The 20,397-nt window shown below is 37.3% G+C and overlaps 1 pseudogene; it reads left to right on the top strand.

The window, feature by feature from the left end:
- The first annotated feature begins 17,348 nt into the window (after window positions 1–17,348).
- Window positions 17,349–17,969, top strand: LOC110580124 (annotated as a pseudogene).
- Window positions 17,970–20,397: the final 2,428 nt, after the last annotated feature.

The raw sequence follows: 20,397 nt of genomic DNA on the forward strand, positions 1-20,397 counted from the left end.
CAATTTCATTCATGAACATAAAAGCAAAGATCCTATGAGCTAATTATATCTAACAGTGCATTAAAATTAGCTAATTTGTGGCCAAGTAGAGTTAATCTAAGGTATGTAGGGATTTTCAGCTTGAAAGTTATTAATGCAATTAATAACCACCACATCAAATGATCAAAATATTAATCTTTTAATTTGGGCTGAGAAAGCACTCAATATGATTTTTTACACAGTTAAGATAAAAATTCTTAGCAAAGGAGGAGAAAGACACTTTCTTAAAAAAACAACAACAATAAAAAAGGGTATTTACAGTATATCTACAGAAATCATCACATTTAATGGAGACATTTTAGTTTTGTTTCCTTTCATGTGGGTGTCAAGACAAGGATACATGCTATCTCCACTATAGTTCACATAGACCTGAGATCCTGCACAAGACATTAAAATATAAAGAGACTAGAAAGAAAAGGTAAACATATGATATGAATATCTTCATGCAATGCCGAAGAGAATTTATAAACAAGATTAATATGAATTTTTTAAAAAGATTAATTTGAAAATTAAGTTAATTTAAGGGCTGAAGAAATAATACATATCCATATGGCCACTATCCCAGAAATGAAAAGTGCTATCATTTTTTCAAATTTGTTCCAATTTTTTAAATAAGATTAAATCCTTTCAAGTTCCTTTTTTTAAATAAAAAGGATACATATACAAAAAAATTCATCTCAGCATTGTGTGCTGGCAAAAACAATCTGAAACAATCTCTTTTACATTAAAAAATTAAGGCTGGAAGAGCAATAATTACCTAATCTCTCTGTCTTCTCTACAAAAATTTTCAATTAGTCCAGATTTTTTCCCCCAAATTCTTCTAGCTTAGCATCTACTATTTCTTTCTCACAATCACCATGTATTCAGGGAGACATATGCATTTCTAATATTAAGAGTTTATAAGAAAGGGGCATCTGGGTGGCTCAGTTGGTTGGGCAACCGACTCTTGATTTTGGCTCAGGTCATGATCTCAGGGTCTTGAGATCGGGTTCTACGCTGGGCATGGAGCCTGCTTGGATTCTTCCTCTCCCTCTCCCTCTTCCCCTCTTTTGCCCCCCACACCCCACCCCCTCCACTGCCTGCACTCTCTCTCTCCTAAAAAAAAAAAGTTTATAAGAATAATTTTTATCTTAAAATCAGAAGGAGTTGATTTATTAAGAAAGACCTCTTAGTTGTACTTGAAATGCTGCTTTCCCTCCCCCACAGTACCTTGTGCTCTTCCTTTCCAACCTGGGCCTGACACAATAGTACCCACAAAGAAGGGTGGCAAGAAGAAGAGCTGTTCTGCCATCAAGGAGGTAGTGACCAGAGAATACACCATCAACACTCACAAGCGCATCCATGGAGTGGGTTTTAAGAAGGTACCCCTCAGGCACTCAAAGAGATCTGGAAATTTGCCATGAAGGAGATGGGAACGCCACATGTGTACTACCAGGCTCAACAAAGCTGTCTGGGCCAAAGGAATAAGGAATGTTCCATATGGTATCTGTGTGCAGTTGTCCAGAAAATGTAACTGAGGATGAAGATTGACCAAACAAGCTCTATATGTTGGTTACCTATGAGCCTGTCACCACTTTCAAAAATCTGCAGTTAGTGCAGATGAGAACTAACTACTAATTGTCAAGTAAAGGTTAAAACTGGAAAAAAAAAGACTACTTAAAGGGGATATTGAATGGATACTAATGAACAATATAAATATCTTTTTTGAAAAAATCTTTACTTGAAGCTGATTTATAGTTTTAAAAGATCAAAATTGCATAATATAAAAATTCCACACCCACACTTCTGGCCAGGATTTTTTAGATCTTCTTCTCTAATAAATTTCAAATATTTTGAATACATTTCTAAACAAAAATTCAAATCACTTGAAGCCTTTCAAGAATGTAACTAGCCATTCTAGAAGAAAATATAAATAAGAGACAATGGGCAAAGTCTAGATCAGCACTGTCCAATGGAAATATAATGCTAATCATAAATGTGAACCACATATATAAATTAAAAATTTTCAGTAGCCATTTAAAAATGTTAGAATAAATAAATAAAATTAATTTTAATAACATTTTAACCTAATATATAAAAATATTACTATTTAACCCATAATCAATATAAAAATTAGTATTGACATATTTGACATTCTTAATATCAAAATTTAAAAAATCTATTGTGTATTTTACACTTATACAACCATCTCAGTCTGTGCTATCCACATTTCAAGTGCTCAGTAGCCTCACATGGCTAGTGGCTATCATATTGGATAGGGCAGATGTAAAGAATGCCTTGATTAATATAATGCATTTATTAACATGATGGATATAGTATGCTAATCTGGTAAAAGCAAACACCAACATTTAGGAACTTCTATTATGTGCTTAAAATTATGTTAAGCCTATTATATGAATTATCTTATTTAATGCACTGTAAACCTATGGAGAAAAAAATACTAATGTTACTTATATTAGTTCCATTATATGATTGAGAAACTTGGGATTAAAAACATATCCCAATGGACCACAGCTAACACCAGGCAGAGAAAGAATTGAGCCAGGCTTACCTGCTTTCTAAGCTTATACTTTTAATTATTTCATACTATACTTGTTGTAGTTTGGAGGATCCTGGCACTAGGGTGATGCCTATGGAGGGGGGGAATAAATGGAGTAGTTTGAGAAATATTCAAATAATAAAAGCAGCTGGACTTGGTGATGGGTCATATATGTCGGTTGAGGGACAGGGAAATATCTAGGATGATGGTTGTTCGCTTGAGCAGATGGCCAGATTGTGTGACTATTGCTAAGATAAAGAATATTGGAGAAAGGCAGTTGTTTGAGAAAAGATTCTAAGCACTCCATACTTCAGATTCTGGACATTCCTATCATCTTTTTAGTTACATTAAGCCTCTACTTGGAAATGTGATTTAAAAATGTCCTCTTAATTCTACTGGTTATTGCACGGACCAGCCTAGAAAAAGAGAAAAATAAGGTGTCAGAATAATATAAAAGAAAGCCTCCATGATAACTTTCTTTCACAAATAGGAAGAACAGTTAATACAAACAAGAAAACAATTTATAACTTATTTGGACTCAACAAATTTTTTCTAGATTAATAATATAGATTAAATTTATGAAAAAATTAGAAAATTATAATTGTTAACAGGTTTAAAATTTAGGGGATAAAAATAGATGAATGCCCCAATGAATGGATTCAAAATAATACCACTTAAATACTGATGTATTCTGTCACATCTTTCTAGCAGATTTCTACTGTGAAACCTTTCTAGTAATGGGTGAAATCTGTAAAAAAACCAATAAGATGAAGCTCAGCAAGAGCTTTTGTGGTATTTATGTTCAGTATGGATGACAACTCCTATAGACACTATGGATTAGAGTAAGGGACACCAGTTTATTCCACTGTTGTTTAAAAAGCGATTATTTATGCCTCTCCTCAGTTTCTTTAGTCTGGCTACTTCATCTTAATTGAAGGATGTTCTCATTCTTTGCTCCTATAAATTTGAATCCTTCAAAAATGAGGCTGAATTACAATCTTCACATTTGGTTTGTTAAGGTAGGGAAAACCACCGCTGTGTCTGAGAACAGGGAAGGGAAAAAATTGCGGGGAAAAGGCTCAAGTTTTGGAACAGTAGCTGTGGAGACCAGGACTGGGAGGTAACAAAATTTTGTTAAAAAGATTGTTAAACTCTGCTCAGGGCTGTATATGTGTGTGTCAGAAGAAACAGAAGAAGGAAATCATCAACTGAATCTGAGCCTCAAAATTTAAACAGTAAAATGAAGAACGTCCCCAGGTATTGTGAAACAGGAAGTGATAGGACCTCATAAGTCTTATAGTTTCCTTTGCGTTTGCTAAGGGTATACCATTAACTGATTTCAGAGAAATTAAATAAAAGGCTTTTCTTTTTTTTTTTAAAAAGATTTTATTTATTTATTCATGAGAGACAGAGAAAGAGAGGCAGAGGGAGAAGCAGGCTCCCAAGGAGCAGGGAGCACGATGCGGGACTCAATCCCAGGACCCTGGGATCATGACCTGAGCCGAAGGCAGACGCCCAACCATCTGAGCCACCCAGGTGCCCTAAAAGGCTTTTCTTAATAAAAGTTTCTCAGGGAAGAGGTCACCTCAAGAGTAATATTTAGCCAAAATCACATTCATAAATAATGGATTTTGCTTTGTTTCTTTAGCTCTCAATCTACTGTTGTCATGTCTGTTGTTTGCTTCTTTTTTTTTTGAGATTTACTTATTTATTTGAGAGAGAGAATGAAAGAGAGAGTGAGAGAGTGAGCGGGGCGGGGGAAGGGTAGAAGGAGAGGGAAAGAGAGAATCTCAAGCAGACTCCCTGCTGAGCACAGAGCCCAACAGAGGACTTGATCTCATGATCCTGAAATCATGACCTGAGCTGAAATCAAGAGTCAGACACTCAACCAACTGATCCACCCAGACACCACTCTGTTGTTTGCTTCTTACGGCAGTAATCTTTAGTACTGAAATTTAGTCTAAGATGAGACAGTCATTTTCATTCAGTGACTACATAAATAGTGACACACTGTGGAAGGTGAGGCATCCTGGACCCACACTTCAAACTCCAGTGTGACACTGTAACTTTCTTCCTGTTGCACCAGAGTAGATTTTAACCAGAATGACCCAGGAAACTGAAATGATCAGAGGGGTACTTTCTGAAAGTTACTTGGGAGTAGGACATAGGATGGACTGAGACCAGTGAAGACACACTGTATAATAGTCTAAATATGAGGGTACCACTACCTGGGCAGTAGTGGTGATGATAGAAAAGAAATATTAGTTAAAAAAAAAGTTATGTTAGGATTCTGAAAAGCTGATTTATTTAATGTGGGCATTGGGGATAAGGAAGATGTGAAACATGATACAGGTAGAACCTAATATGTGATAATGATGGTCCCATTGGTAGGAGAACCTGGATTGCATAGAAAGGTGTTGGAGTAACACAAAGGAGATTAGACAGTGTTGTTGACTGTATTCTACTCCCTTTAGTTTTCCTTTTGTGTTGCAATGGCAACAGACAGGACAATGGATGTAACATAGATATCTTGAGATTATGTATATTTGTCACCATAGCAGTCAGAGAAATGACAGGCATGAGTAATACTCAAGATGTGCTAAATTTTCAGGTTGCATGTACTCTTTTATCCATCAGCTTAAACTTTCCTCCTATTATCTCACTCTCTGACCTCTTACACACCTTTCAACTCTGTAAGGATAACAAAACAAAACTCTATTATCATCCTTATGATACATCTCATATATATCTGAAATCTCCTAGTGTCTTACTAAGACATATTCTTCTTATAAACTGAGAAACTTATTTATATGGATCCAATCGCTTCTCGGCCTTTTGGCTAAGATCAAGTGTTATTTATATGGATCCAATACAATAAATTTTTACCAAAGAACCTAATGGCAAAACATTCTTGAGCATACAAAACTTTTTCCAAGGAACTCATCAATTCCTGCCCAGTTTCATATGTTTTTCTAAATGTCTTATCTCCCTATATATAGAAGGCTACATTTACATCTTTTCACTTCCTACTCTCCCGATCACTATATCCTAACACCTGTAGTAATATTTAGCTGGCATTTGTAATGTTAGGATTAAATTAGAGGAGAGAAGTCAGAAGTATAGTTTTGAGATTCATTTGCATAGTAATTTGAGTCACTTGGAAAGATAATGAACAGAGAAGAGGGGAGATTAGTGCACAGAGAAAAGAAGAAAGTCAAGGATGGAACCTTGAGGAACTGCCCACATTTTGTGGCATTGAAGAGTGGGGAACAACCCCGTGAAGGGGAGAGAGGCAAAAGAAAGAGATGAAGGAATTACCAAGGTATTCTAATGTCATAGGTAAGACAGGTGTTTCAAAAGGTGGTGGTGGAATGTACAATTTTCTCTTTCTGAGCATACGAGAGATAGGCCCTGAGAAAGGTCATTGATAACTTCTGATAAAACATGTTTAGTGTAGTGTTGTGGGAGAAAATCAAATTGAAAAAGGTTAGGGATGAATGGTTGATAAACAGAAGCATTAGCTTGATAGTTTGTAAAAACTCATAGATCAGCTGTAGAAGCCTCACAGACCACATTAATGTGTTCTTTTATCACAGAGAATAATTTGAAACTCTTCATACCACATTAGTCAGAAACTGGGTTTTATTCTATTACTATCAATCTATTGTACAAGTTAAGGCAAGCTATTTTTAACTATTCCACTTTCTTACCTAAATTTAGCCTCAATACCCAAATGAAGTGATATTAGGATGATGTTTATGCACTAGTGGAAAAAAGGGGTATTTCATTACCATTTAATGGCTATCTAATATAATATTTACAAGAAAATATAATTTTTAAATATTTGAAAGACTTCTACATAAATATTAACTAACCAAAAAATCTTTGATCAGATGGTGAGAACAGATTTTTTACTTCAGAAAATATGCTCATTTTCAGGTTACTATGAAAAATACTCTCAAGATACTCAGAGAAGACATATTCCCTGCTTACAAGGATCTCATAATCAACTAAGAATATAAAGTTGGACTGCTAAATATGTACTGTTACAGGCAGAATGAATTTGTCCCCATTCCCTAGTCCATGAGGTTTCTATGAATATCCTCATACAGGCTTTATTTTACCGTTAGTAAATGGTGTGGAAATTTTTTTTTTTTAAGATTTTATTTATTTATTTGACAGAGAAAGACACAGCGAGAGAGGGGACACAAGCAGGGGGAGTGGGACAGGGAGAAGCAGACTCCCTGCCGAGCAGGGAGCCCGATGCGGGACTCGATCCTGGGACTCCAGGATCATGACCTGAGCCAAAGGCAGTCGCTTAACCAACTGAGCCACCCAGGCGCCCCAAGGTGTGGACATTTCTTAACTAAGAATTATATTAACTCTGTTGTAAAAGATAGGGCAATTCTTAAGCTTTTGCTAGCACTCAATTGCCAAAAATGGCCATTAAAAGCTGATGGTTTTACTACAGGGTAGCTGTGGTGAGTCTCACATTTCTTACACACAAAAAAGAATCTTGGCATGGTTTAGAAGCAGGAGGATGTACTAAATGGGTACTGACACCATTCACATTACAATGTAAGCAATTTCTCCACTGTGAATGGAGTATTTGGAGTAGTTAATGTTGTTTTGAGAAAATATTCCTCTTTTTTTAATAGGACTCTGGGTGTATTATTACTGAAGATTGATATATATCCTCAGATGGCATACATGTATAGATGTGTAAGTGTGTGGGTATATGTGTGTGTGCATGCACTTGGTACAATACTTGGTGATAAGGAAGAATGAGAAGTTATGTACCACTGACTGAGAGACATTGGCCTCTCAATGCCCATTCTGGAATGTTCTTCTGTAGTCTACCTGCTCCACATCATGGTATTATTACTCACTAATTTAGATTTTGAGAATTATATTACTACAAATTATCATGCTCAGTTTGCATTGCTGAGAGAGAGGGCAAGAAGATATATTTAGCTTCTGAACCTAAAGACTGTTACTCCTTCCTTACAATCTCTCTTGATAGTGAGTCAGCAGAAGGGTAATTTTAAAGATTTTATTTATTTATTTGAGACAGAGAGAATGAGAGAGAGAGAGCACATGAGAGGGGGGAGGGTCAGAGGGAGAAGCAGACTCCCCGCTGAGCAAGGAGCCTGATGTGGGACTCTATCCAGGGACTCCAGGATCATGACCTGAGCCGAAGGCAGTCGGTTAACCAACTGAGCCACCCAGGCGCCCGCAGAAGGGTAATTTTAAAAAGGCTTCACTGTTTTTATGCTACCATTCCCTTAATTCCCCACAAAAATCACCAAAGGGTATAAGGAAATAACCAACTTCAGTAACTTCTTGGTGGCTAAATAAAAGAAGTCACAATGTGGGAAGTTTAAAATCATTGACAAAATATGACATTATCTATACGGTTTCCAAAAAACTTATGGTTTCACATGATGTCTCCTCACAGGTTAAAGAAAATGGTTTCCCTGTCTCAAAATCATTTGTTTTATCTCTCTTCTTTTCAAATAAAGAGATAAAAATGCATAGAGATGCATCAAGAAACAATAGTGTCTATGGATAAAGAAGGAAATACTTTGCATGCTAAGGAAGCTAAACATTCTCTTTTCTATCTTTTGTTCTTTATATGAATGATATGATTAAAATATGTTCTCAATAGGGAGATAGCATAAAAAAAGTGTCTCAGGGATTTAGCCTTTAGAGCTACATTGCCTAGACTTTCATTCTACCCTAGTTCTTTCACTGCTCAGATATGTGGTCTTGTGCATGTATCTATTTTCACATCAACAAAATTGGAATAATAATAGTATGTGCCTCAGAAGTTGTTTGGAGGTTGATATTAATTCATGTATGAAAAACATTTAGAATATAAATTATTTATTAATTTGCTCTTATCATTTTCTTAAATATAGGCATAGAAGAGGAATTGTCCTTTGATCTATGGATCCTTAACATTATCTGCATTTCTAAGTAAATGCCTTAGTAGAGTCATATATTTATATATTTTGGAAGAATTCACATGCAATGAGAATTGTGGTTTTGTGGAAATTTGGACATTCAATGAAATCTATCCCTAAAATTATAGTCTTTTGGGGGGGAAATCCTTCCCCCACCCCAATTTTATCCATAGTTTTTTAGCTATCTGGTTCTTTTCTTCTTTTTTAAATTGACTTTGGCCATTTAATTTTTTCCTGGAAATTGTGCATTTCATCATTGTATTAGTTTGCAAAGGCTGCCATAACAAAGTAGCAGAAATTGGGTGGCTTAAACAACAGAATTTGTTTGTCTCACTGTTCTGATAGGTTAGAAACCTGAATCAGCGGGGCTGGTTCTTTCTGAGGTCCACGAGGGAAGCATCTATCCCAGGTCTCTCTCCTTTACTGTAGATGGCTGTCTTCTCCCTGAGTCTCTTCATATCATCTTTCCTCTATGCTTATCTCCTCTTCCTATACCATCCTATTTGTAAGGACACTAGTCATATTGAATTAGGGGCCCATCCTACCCAGCTTTGGCCTCATTTTAACTAATTACATCTGCAATGACCCTATATCCAAATAAGTTCAGATTATGAAATATTGGGGGTTTCCTAACGTATGATTTTTATGGGGACTCAATTTAACCCATAGCAATTAGTAATGTCAAATATTTTCTTATTGTGTTTTAAATAGTATTTTAGTATTAAAAGGTCTTCCTTATTTGTTTTAAAGATTTTTTATTTATTTATTTGAGAGAGAGAATGAGATAGAGAGAGAGAGCATGAGAGGGGGGAGGGTCAGAGGGAGAAGCAGACTCCCCGCTGAGCAGGGAGCCCGATGTGGGACTCGCTCCCGGGACTCCAGGATTGTGCCCTGAGCCAAAGGCAGTCGCCTAACCAACTGAGCCACCCAGGCGCCCAAAAAGTCTTCCTTATTTTTATTTGATTTCTCCTCTAATTTATTTAATACATTTGTAATCATTTTCTCATAGAGTATTTCAAAAGTATGCATAAATAGGAAGAATAGTATAAGCAACTGCCATATAACTATCACCCACTATCAACAATTATCAACTCATGACCAATCGTTTTAAGATTTTTTTTTATTTGAGTGTAGCTGAAACAAAAGGTTACTTTAGTGTCAGGTGTACAGCGTAGTGGTTCCACAAGTTTGTACATTATGCTATGCTCACCACAAGTATAGCTACCATCTGTCATCATATAACCCTGTCACAATATCATTGGCTATATTCCTTATGCTGTGCCTTTTGTTTCCATGACTTAGCCACTCATGGCCGATCTTGTTATATGTACACTTCTGCCCTCTCCAGTCATATGCATTTTTGAAGTAAATCCCAGATATTATATTATTTTATCTGATAATGGTTTTACATCTCTAAAAAAATGAGAACTTTAAAAACATAGCCACAATAGTAACATTATACTTAATATTATCAAAAAATAAACAATAATTTCTAAATATCATCAACTATGTAGTCAATTAAAATTTCATCAAATGCCTGAAAAATGCTTTTTTTTTTTCTCATTTCCTCTGCCCTTCCCTCCCTTCCTTCCTTTCTATAGTTCAGGAGTCAGCAAACTTTTTTTATGTAAAGGACCAGAAAATAAACATTTCAGGGTTTGTTAGCCACATACAGTTTTCATTGTATATATTATTTTGTTTACTGTTATAAACATTTAAAAATGTAAAAGCTTTTTTAAGCTTGTAGACTGGAAAAACAGGTCACAGGCTAGATCTGACCTATAAGCTACAGTTTGCTGACTTCTGTATAGTTTGCTATTTGAACTGGCATTAAGATCTATGTTGTATTGGTTTGAGATTAGATATGCATGAGATTTATTAGAGTAAACACCAATGAGAGAAAATAGGAAAGAAACCAGGACTGTCTCAGAGCACCACCAGATTGCAATGCAGTTCTGACTGTTGTGGAGGGAAAGAGAAAAGTGGGGAAGATTGGGCAGAAGAGTCCCAGACTGCAGTGCAGTTCTAAGGAAGTTTGACAAGATGTATGGAGGTCCCCAAGCCAAAGTAGTTCATCAAAGGGTCGCAAGACTACCAGGAATGAGCATCCCTTAATATCCATGCCACAGTTAGTCACTGGCTGGGAACAGCTTGTGGGAGGCATAGCCTTAGCACAAATGCAGTGATAAAGGCCAGAGCCCAGAGCTGGGGCTATCAGTCAGTTTGTTCCCTGCAGTTGGAGTTCAGTGAGGTGCGTGGCTACCACACATGCACTGCAATTGTTTGATGACTCCTAATTTTTTGTTTATCTATTACAAGTCTCTCTCTCACATAGAAAATTATTTGTTGAAGAAATTAATTATTTGGTCTGTGGAATTTATCAGACTGCAAATTGGTGATTATATCCCATTGGGTTACTTAACATGTCTGTTGTTGCCAACTAGGCCCTGAAATTGATAATTATACCTAGACATTAGTTCTCAATTTAAAGATTTAATCATATTCAGTTAAATTTAGGGGAAGAATACTTTATGTGTAATGTTACGATATTAGCATACATTGATGATATACAAGGTGCTCCTGATGTCTGTGCATCTTACAGACTTAATTCAGCTCTCATTTCAGCTACTGATACAGTGGATATATCCAGGAGAAATCAAATTTATTGGATCCTACTTCAGGCACACTGTGTGCCTTTTCACCTACTGTCAGGACCTTCCCTGAAGATATAGGGCAAATGAGTGAGAGATGCAGAGGGATTAAACTCCTGAAGAAGGGTATTGATGCCCAAATTCTCCTATCTTTTTTCAAATATTATTTTATTTAAATTCAACTAACATATAATGTATGATTAGTTTCAGAGGTATAGTTCAATGATTCATCAGTTGCATATAAAACCCAATGCTCCCTTACATCACGTGCCCTCCTTAATGCCCATCACCCAGTTACCCCATCCACCCATGCACCACCCCTCCAGCAACCCTCTGTTTCTTCCTATAGTTAAGAGTCTCTTATGGTTTGTCTCCCTTTCTGATTTCGTCTGATTTCATTTTTCCCTCCCTTGCCCTATGATCCTCTGTTTTGTTTCTTAAATTCCACATATGAGTGAAATCATATGATAATTATCTTTCTCTGATTGACTTATTTCACTTAGCATAATAACTTCTAGTTCCATCCACAGCCTTGCAAATGATAAGATTTCATTTTTTTGATGTAATATTCCATTGTATATATACCACTTGTTCTTTATCCATTCATCTGTCAATGGATTTCTCAGCTCTTTCCATAGTTTGACTATTTTGGACATTGCTGCTATAAACATTAGGGTGAAGGTGCCCCTTTGGATCACTGTTTGTATCCTTTGGGTAAATACCTAGTAGTGCAATTGCTGGAACACAGGGTAGCTCTATTTTTAACTTTTTGAGGAATCTCCATACTATTTTCCAGAGTGGCGGTACCAGCTTGCATTCCCACCAGCAGTTTAAGAGGGTTCCCCTTTCTCCACATCCTTGCCAACATTTGTTGTTTCCTGACTTGTTAATTTTAGTCATTCTGAGTGGTGTGAGGTGGTATCTCATTGTGGGTTTGATTTGTAGTTCCCTGATGCTGAATGATGTTGAGAATCTCTTCATGTGTCTGTTGGCCATTTGGATGTTTTCTTTGGAAAAATGTCTGTTCATGTCTTCTGCCCATTTCTTGATTGGATCATTTGTTCTTTGGGTGTTGAGTTTAAGAAGTTCTTTATAGATTTTGGATACTAGCCCTTTATCTGATGTGTCATTTGCAAATATCTTCTCCCATTCTGTCAGTTGTCTTTTGGTTTTGTTGACTGTTTCTTTTGCTGTGCAAAAGCTTTTTATCTTGATGAGGTCGCAATAGTTCATTTTTGCCCTTGCTTCCCTTGCCTTTGGTGATGTTTCTAGGAAGAAGTTGCTGCGGCTGAGGTCAAAGAGGTTCCTGCCTGTGTTCTCCTCTAGGATTTTGATGGATTCCTGTCTCACATTTAAGTCTTTCATCCATTTTGAATTTATTTTTGTGTATGGTGTAAGAAAATGGTCCAGTTTCTTTCTCCTACATGTGACTGTCCAGTTTTCCCAACACCATTTATTGAAGAGACTGTCACTTTTTCCATTAGATATTCTTTCCTGCTTTGTTGAAGATTAGTTGACCATAGAGTTGAGGGTCCATTTCTGGGCTCTCTATTCTGTTCCATTGGTCTATGTGTCTGCTTTTGTACCAATATCATACTGTCTTGATGATTATAGCTTTGTTATATAGTCTGAAGTTCAGAATTGTGATGCCACCAGCTTTGGTTTCCTTTTTCAGCTTTCTTCTGGCTATTTGGGGTCTTTTCTGGTTCCATACAAATTTTAGGATTATTTATTCCAGCTCTGTGAAAAATGTTGATGGTATTTTGACAGGGATTGCATTGAATGTGTAGATTATTCTGGGTAGCATAGACATTTTAGCAATATATTTTTTAAAGATTTTATTTATTTATTTGACAGAGAGAGACACAGCAAGAGTGGGAACATAAGCAGGGGGAGTGGGGGAGGGAGAAGCAGGCTTCCCACCGAGCAGGGAGCCCGATGTGGGACTCGATCCCAGGATCCTGGGATCATGACCTGAGCCAAAGGCAGACACTTAACGACTGACCCACCCAGGCGCCCCATTTTAGCAATATTTATTCTTCCAATCCATGAGCATGGAATGGTTTTCCATTTCTTTGTGTCTTCCTCAATTTCTTTCATAAGTGTTCTGTAGTTTTCAGAATACAGATCCCTTACCTCTTTGGTTAAATTTGTTCCTAGGTATCTTATGGTTTTTGGTGTAACTGTAAATGGCATTGATTCCTTAATTTCTCTTTCTTCTAGCTCATTGTTAGTGTATAGAAATGCAACTGATCTCTGGGCATTGATTTTTATATCCTGCCACTCTGCTGAATTCCTGTATGAGTTCTAGCAATTTGGGATGGAGTCTTTGGGTTTTCCACATATCGTGTCTTCTGTGAGGAGTGAGTTGACTTCTTCTTTGCCAATTTGAATGCCGTTTATTTCTTTTTGTCTTCTGATTGCTGAGGCTAGGACTTCTAGTACTATGTTGTACAACAGTGGTGAGAGTGGACATCCCTGTCCTGTTCCTGACCTTAGGGAAAAAGGTCTCAGTTTTTCTCCATTGAGAATGATATTGCTGTGGGCCTTTCATAGATGGCTTTTATGATATTGAGGTATGTTCCCTCTATCCTTACACTGTGGAGAGTTTTAATCAAGAAAGGATGTTATATTTTGTCAAATGCTTTTTCTGCATCAATTGAGAGGATCATATGGTTCTTGTCCTTTCTTTATTCATGTAGTGTATCACATTGATTGATGTGGATGTTGAACAACCCTTGCAGCACAGGAATAAATCCAACTTGGTTGTGGTGAATAATCTTTTTAATGTACTGTTGGATCCTACTGTCTAATATCTTGGTGAGAATTTTGGCTTCCATGTTCATCAAGGATCTTGGTCTGTTTCCTTTTTGGTGGGATCTTTGTCTGGTTTTGGGATCAAGGTAATGCTGGCCTCATAGAAAGAGTTTGGAAGTTTTCCTTCATTTCTTTTTTTTGAAATAGCTTCAGAAGAATAGGTATTAGTTCTTTAAATATTTGGTAGAAATTCCCCTGGGAAGCCCATCCAGCCCTTGACTCTTGTTTGTTGGAAGATTTTTGATGACTGCTTTAATTTTCCTGCTGGTTATGGGTTTGTTCAGGTTTTCTATTTCTTCCTGTTTCAGTTTTGGTAGTTTATAAGTTTCTAGGAATGTGTCTATTTCTTCTAGATTGTCTAATTTTGTCATATAGTTGCTTATAATATGTTCTTAAAATAGTTTGTATTTCCTTGGTGTTGGTGTGATCTCTCCTTTTTCATTCATGATTTTATTTATTTGGCTCCTTTCTCTTTTTAATAAGTCTGGCTAGGGTTTTATTGATCTTATTTATTCTTTCCATGAACCAGCTCCTAGTTTTGTTGATCTGTTCTACTGTTTTTGGTTTCTATTTCATTGATTTCTGCTCTGATCTTTATTATTTCTCTTCTCCTGCTGGATTTAGGCTTTATTTGCTGTTCTTTCTCCAGCTCCTTTAGGTGTAAAATTTGGTTGTATATTTGAGACTTTTCTTGTTTCTTGAGAAAGGCTTATATTACTATATATTTCCCTCTTAGAACTGCCTTTGCTGTACCCCAAAAGTTCTGAACTGTTGTGTTTTCATTTTCATTTGCTTTCATGATTTTTTAAAATTCTTCTTTAATTTCCTGGTTGACCCATTCATTCTTTAGTAGGATGCTCTTTAACCTCCACTGAATTTTGTTCCTTCCAAATTTTCTGTTGTGATTGAGTTCAAGTCTTAAAGCACTGTGGTCTGAGAATATGCAGGGAATAATCCCAATCTTTTGGTGCCAGTTGAGACCTGATTTGGACCAGTATGTGATCTCTTCTGGAGAATGTTCATTGTGAACTCGAGAAGAATGTGTATTCTGTTGCATTAGGATGAAATGCTCTGAATATATCTGTGAAGTCCATCTGGTCCAGTGTGTCATTCAAAGCCCTTGTTTCCATATTGATCTTCTTAGGTGATCTGTCCATTGTTGTGAGTGAGGTGTTAAAGTCCCCAACTATTACTATTTTATTATCAATGTGTCTCTTTAATTTTATTATTAATTGGTTTATATAATTGACTGATCCCATGTTAGGGGCATAAGTATTTATAATTTTTAGTTCTTCTTGTTGGATAGACACATTTATTATGTCCCTTTTCATCTCTTACTATAGTCTTCAGTTTAAAATACAATTTGTCTGACATAAGGATTGCTACTCCAGCTTTCTGTTGATGGAAAGCATGATAAATGGTTCTCCAGTCCCTCACTTGCAATCTGGAGGTGACTTTGGGTCTAAAATGAATCTCTTATAGAAAGCATATCTATGGGTCTTGCTTTTTTTTTAAATCCAATCTCTAACCCTGTGTTCTTTGATTGGAGCATTTAGTCCATTTACATTCAGAGTAGTTATTAAAAGATATGAATTTAGTGCCTTTGTATTACCTGTGAAGTCACTGTTTCTGTATATTGTCTCTGTTCCTTTCTGGTCTTTGTTACTTTTGGACTCTCTCTTCACTTAAAGGATCCCCTTCAATATTTCTTGCAGGGCTGGTTTAGTGATCACAATTTCTTTTAGTTTCTGTTTTTCATGGAAGCTCCTTATCTCCCCTTCTATTCTGAGTGACAGACTTGCTGGGTAAAGTATTCTTGGCTGCATATTCTTCTCATGTAGTACCCTGAATATATCATGCCAGTCATTTCTGGCCTGCTGGGTCTCTGTGGACAGGTGTGCTGCCAGCCTTATGTTTCTACCCCTGTAGGTTAAGAACATCTTTCTCCAAGCTGCTTTCAGGATTTTCTTCTTATCTCTGAAATTTGCAAACTTCCCTATTATTTGTCTAGGTGTTGACCTATTTTTATTGATTTTGAGGGGGATTCTCTGTGCCTTCTGGACTTGAATACCTGTTTCTTTCCCCAGATTAGGGAATTCTCAGCTATAATTTGTTCAAGTAATCCTTCTGCCCCCCTCTCTCTTTCCTCTTACTCTGGGTCCCCAATTATTCTAATATTGTTTCACTTTACGATATCACTGATCTCTTGAATCCTCCCCTTGGTGATCCAGTAGTTGTTTATCTTTTTCTCAGCTTCCTTATTTTCCATCATATTGTCTTCTATATCACTGACTCTCTATTCTGCCTCATTTATCCTAGCAGTTAGAGCCTCCATTTTTTATTGCATCTCAGAAATAACATTTTTTATTCCAACCTGATTTAGATTTTAGTTCTTTTATTTCTCCAGTAAGAGATTCTTTAGTGTCTTCTGTGGTTTTTTTAAGCCCAGCGAGTATCTTTATAATTGCTGTTTTGAATTCTAGTTCTGGCATCTTACTTATATCCATATTCATTAAATCCCTGGCTGTGAATTCTGTTTCTTATTCTCTTTTTTTGGGGTGAGTTCTTCCATCTTGTCATTATGTCCAGAAAAGGATAGACGAAAGGGAGGGAAAATACAAATATAGCAACAATGACACCAGAAAAATATACACTACACAAATCAGAAGAGAACAGAAACCAAAAAGAAATGAAAAGAAAAAAAACTGAGAAAAAAATCAAGCAAGAAAAGAACATAACAGAACAATAAACTGGACCCTGAGTGTAGTTTGGTCTAGATCCCAAAATAGGCAAGAAAGAAAACCTTATATATACAAAAATGTATAAGTGTAAAGTGAAGTATAAAATGAAATTTAAAAGTGTAAAAGTGTAAAAATGAAATTTAAAAAAGACAAAAATATTTGATAAGAAAATAATTGAAAAGGAAAATAAAATATAAAACTGAAGGACTAAAGAATAATAACTATACCAGAAAAATATACACTACACAAATTAGAAGAGAACAGAAAAGAATCAGATAAGAAAAGGAAAAAAAATGGGAATAAAATTCAGACAAGAAGTTGAACAGAACAGAACAATAATCTAGATCCTGGGTGTATTTTGGTCTGTTTGTTAGAAGAGACTAGATCTCAAAATAGGCAAGAAAGAAAACATATATATACAAAAATGTAGTTGAACACAATGAAAGGAAGCCAAAAATGAAATATATATATATGTAAACTGTGGGTGTAAAAATGAAAATTTAAAAGACTTAGAAAATAATTGATAAGACAAGAAAATAATTGGACTCCACAGGCAGCCCTGCCAGGATTATGCCGCGCTCACTGCCAATCCACCCCACAGCCACCACTGCCCTTTGGAATGGCCAGTAGGGGACCTGCCTACAGCCTGAGCTGGGGGGGTACAGCCGAAGATTGAGAAACAGTAGGATGCAGACCTGGAGCAGATCCTGATCCAGTGAATCACCACCCAGTGCCACAAGCATGCAGGCCAGCCCCAGCCTGGGCTGCAGAAATTCCAGAATTGGCTTAAGGATGGCATGGTGCTGTGTGAACTCATCAACGGGCTATACCCCAAGAACTAGCTCCAGTGAAGAAGATCCAGGCCTCCATTATGGCCTTCAAGCAGCTGGAGCAGATCTCTCAGTTCCTGCACTGGTGGAGCACTATGGCATCCACACCACTGACATCTTCCAAACTGGGCCCCTGGGAAGGAAAGAACATGCCATGTTTGCAGCGGATGCTGATGAAACTGGGTGGACTGGCGGTAGCCTGGGAGGATGGGTTTTTCTCTGGGGATCCCAACTGGTTTCCGAAGAAGTCCAAGGAGAACACTTGGAACATCTCGGACAACCATCTGCAAGAGGGCAAGAACGTCATTGGTTTGCAGATGGGCACCAACTGCAGGGCATCCCAGGCCAGCATGACCGGCTATGGAATGCCCTGCCAGATCATCTGATCCTGCCCCAGCCCTGTTCCTGCCCTCCCATGAATGGTTAATATATATATGTTTTAGCAGTGACATTCCCTGAGAGCCCCTGGGGCTTTCAGACTCCCCTCGGCCTGGGGGGGGGGTCTGGCCTGCCTCCTCTGGGGATGCCCAATGGCAGGCTCTCCCCCTGTGCTTACTAATACATTCCCTTCTTTAAACCCCTCCCCCCCAAAAAAGACAAGAAAATAATTGAAAGGGATAACAAAATATAAAATTGAAGAACTAAAGAATAATAACTATACCAGAAAAATACACACTACACAGTCAGAAGAGAACAGAAACCAAACAGAAAAGGGAAAAAATGGAAATAAAATCAGACAAGAAGTTGATCAGAACAGAACAATAAACTAGATCCTGGGTGTATTTTGGCCTGTTTGTTAGAAGAAACTAGATCCCAAAATAGGTCAGAAAGAAAAACATTATATATATATATATATACACAAAAATAAAGTTGAATACAATAAAAGGAAGCCAAAAATAAAAATACGTATATAAACCATAAGTGAAAAAATGAAAATTAAAAAAGACTTAAAAAATAATTGATAAAATAAGAAAATAGCTGAAAAGGATAATAAAATATAAAACTGAAGGATTAAAGAAAAGTAAGAAAAAAAACACGAATGCTATATGCTTTTTTCCTCAAAAGCTGGAGTTTTACAGTTTTGTATGATCGGTAAACTTGGTATTTGCCAGAAGTTCCCTCTGGTCTTCTAGGGGAGGGGCCTGTTTCGCAGATTCTCAGGTGTCTCTGCGGGGGAGGAATTGCATGGTCCTTGCCAGGGGGCTGGGCTCAACGTGCGGCTGGGGCTGAAAATGGCCTAGCCTTAATCTCTATTCCAGGAGCTAAAAGTTTGCATCCCCCACTCTTTAGTGAACCCTCACAGAAAAGTGGTCAATCACTCTTGTCTCTCTAGTTTCGGACCAAACTCTGTATTTACCCAATCTGTGACTGAGCTTTTTTTTTTTTTTTAAGATTTTATTTATTTATTTGACAGAGAGAGACACAGCGAGAGAGAGAGCACAAGCAGGGGGAGTGGGAGAGGGAGAAGCAGGCTTCCCGAGGAGCAGGGAGCCCGATGCGGGGCTCGATCCCAGGACCCTGGGATCATGACCTGAGCCAAAGGCAGACGCTTAACAACTGAGCCACCCAGGCGCCCCTGTGACTGAGCATTTTTATCTCAGGCACGAGACCCCCTTATGAGTCTCTAAAGTTTACGGACTCTTGTGGGGTATACCGGGCTGCTCCTCCAGGGGTAGGGAAGGGGTTCTCACTGCAGTTCTGCCTTTTGCTGGGCCCCTGCTCAGAGAGTTTCCCCTGACCATGCAGGAGTTCCCAGTTTATGGCAACACCGAGCAGAAAGAAGCACCTGGTCTCACTGTTTGCAACCAGCTTCCTGCTCCAATGTCTGGGAACTCTGCCACACTCAGGCACCGTTCTTTTTGTGACCCCAGGGATCCTGAGACCATGCTGACCCACCTGGGATTCCGCCTCCTGAATGCCTCCTGAGTGCCTTTCAGGTAAACTTATAAAAGTTCCGATTTTGTACTCTGCTGTTTATAACACTTTCTAGTAGCCAGTTTATGGAGGCTCTCTACCCCTGAGGTTTATCTTCCGATGTATCACCTCAGATTCACATCTCTGCAACTCCTACCTTGTAAAAAAGTGGTCACTTTTCTATTTGTAAAATTCTTTTCTCAGATCACCAGTTGATTTTGCAGGTTTTCAGAATGATTTGATAGTTATCTAGCTGATTTCCAGGGACCAGACAAAACAGGATCCCCTACTCCTCCACCCATCTTGGAGGGTCTCAAATTCTCCTGTATTTCACCAGTGGGAGCTTGTTCAAGTTCGTTAGTAGGTCATTTTTGAAAACGATTTTTAAAATCAAACTTAGTGAGATATTATTTGTATGCAAGATCATGCTCACATTTCACTTACTCAGTTTGATGAACTTGGGCAACTGAAAAAAATCTATGTAACAACTACCCCAGGCAAGATATAGTGCATTCCTTTTTTACTTTACACTCATATACATTTTTTCTTTTACTTATTTATTTATTCTTAAACTTACAATGTTATATTAGTTTCAGGTGTACAGTGTAGTGATTCAACAATTCTATACATTACTTAGTGCTCATCACAATAAATGTACTCAATCCCCTTTATCTAATTCACCCATCCCCCAACCTACTTCTGGAAACCACCAGTTTTTCCCTATATTTAAGAGTCTGGCTTTTTTTTTTTTTTCTTTGTTCATTTGTTTTGTTTCTTAAGTTCCATATATGAGTGAAATCATATGATATATATCTTTCTCTGACTGACTTATTTCACTTAGCACTATACTCTCTAGATCCAACCATATTGTTGCAAATGGCAAGATTTCATTTCTTTTTA

The sequence above is a fragment of the Neomonachus schauinslandi genome, chromosome 12 (genome assembly GCF_002201575.2).
Source record: "Neomonachus schauinslandi chromosome 12, ASM220157v2, whole genome shotgun sequence".
In the NCBI taxonomy this organism is placed as follows: domain Eukaryota; kingdom Metazoa; phylum Chordata; class Mammalia; order Carnivora; family Phocidae; genus Neomonachus; species Neomonachus schauinslandi.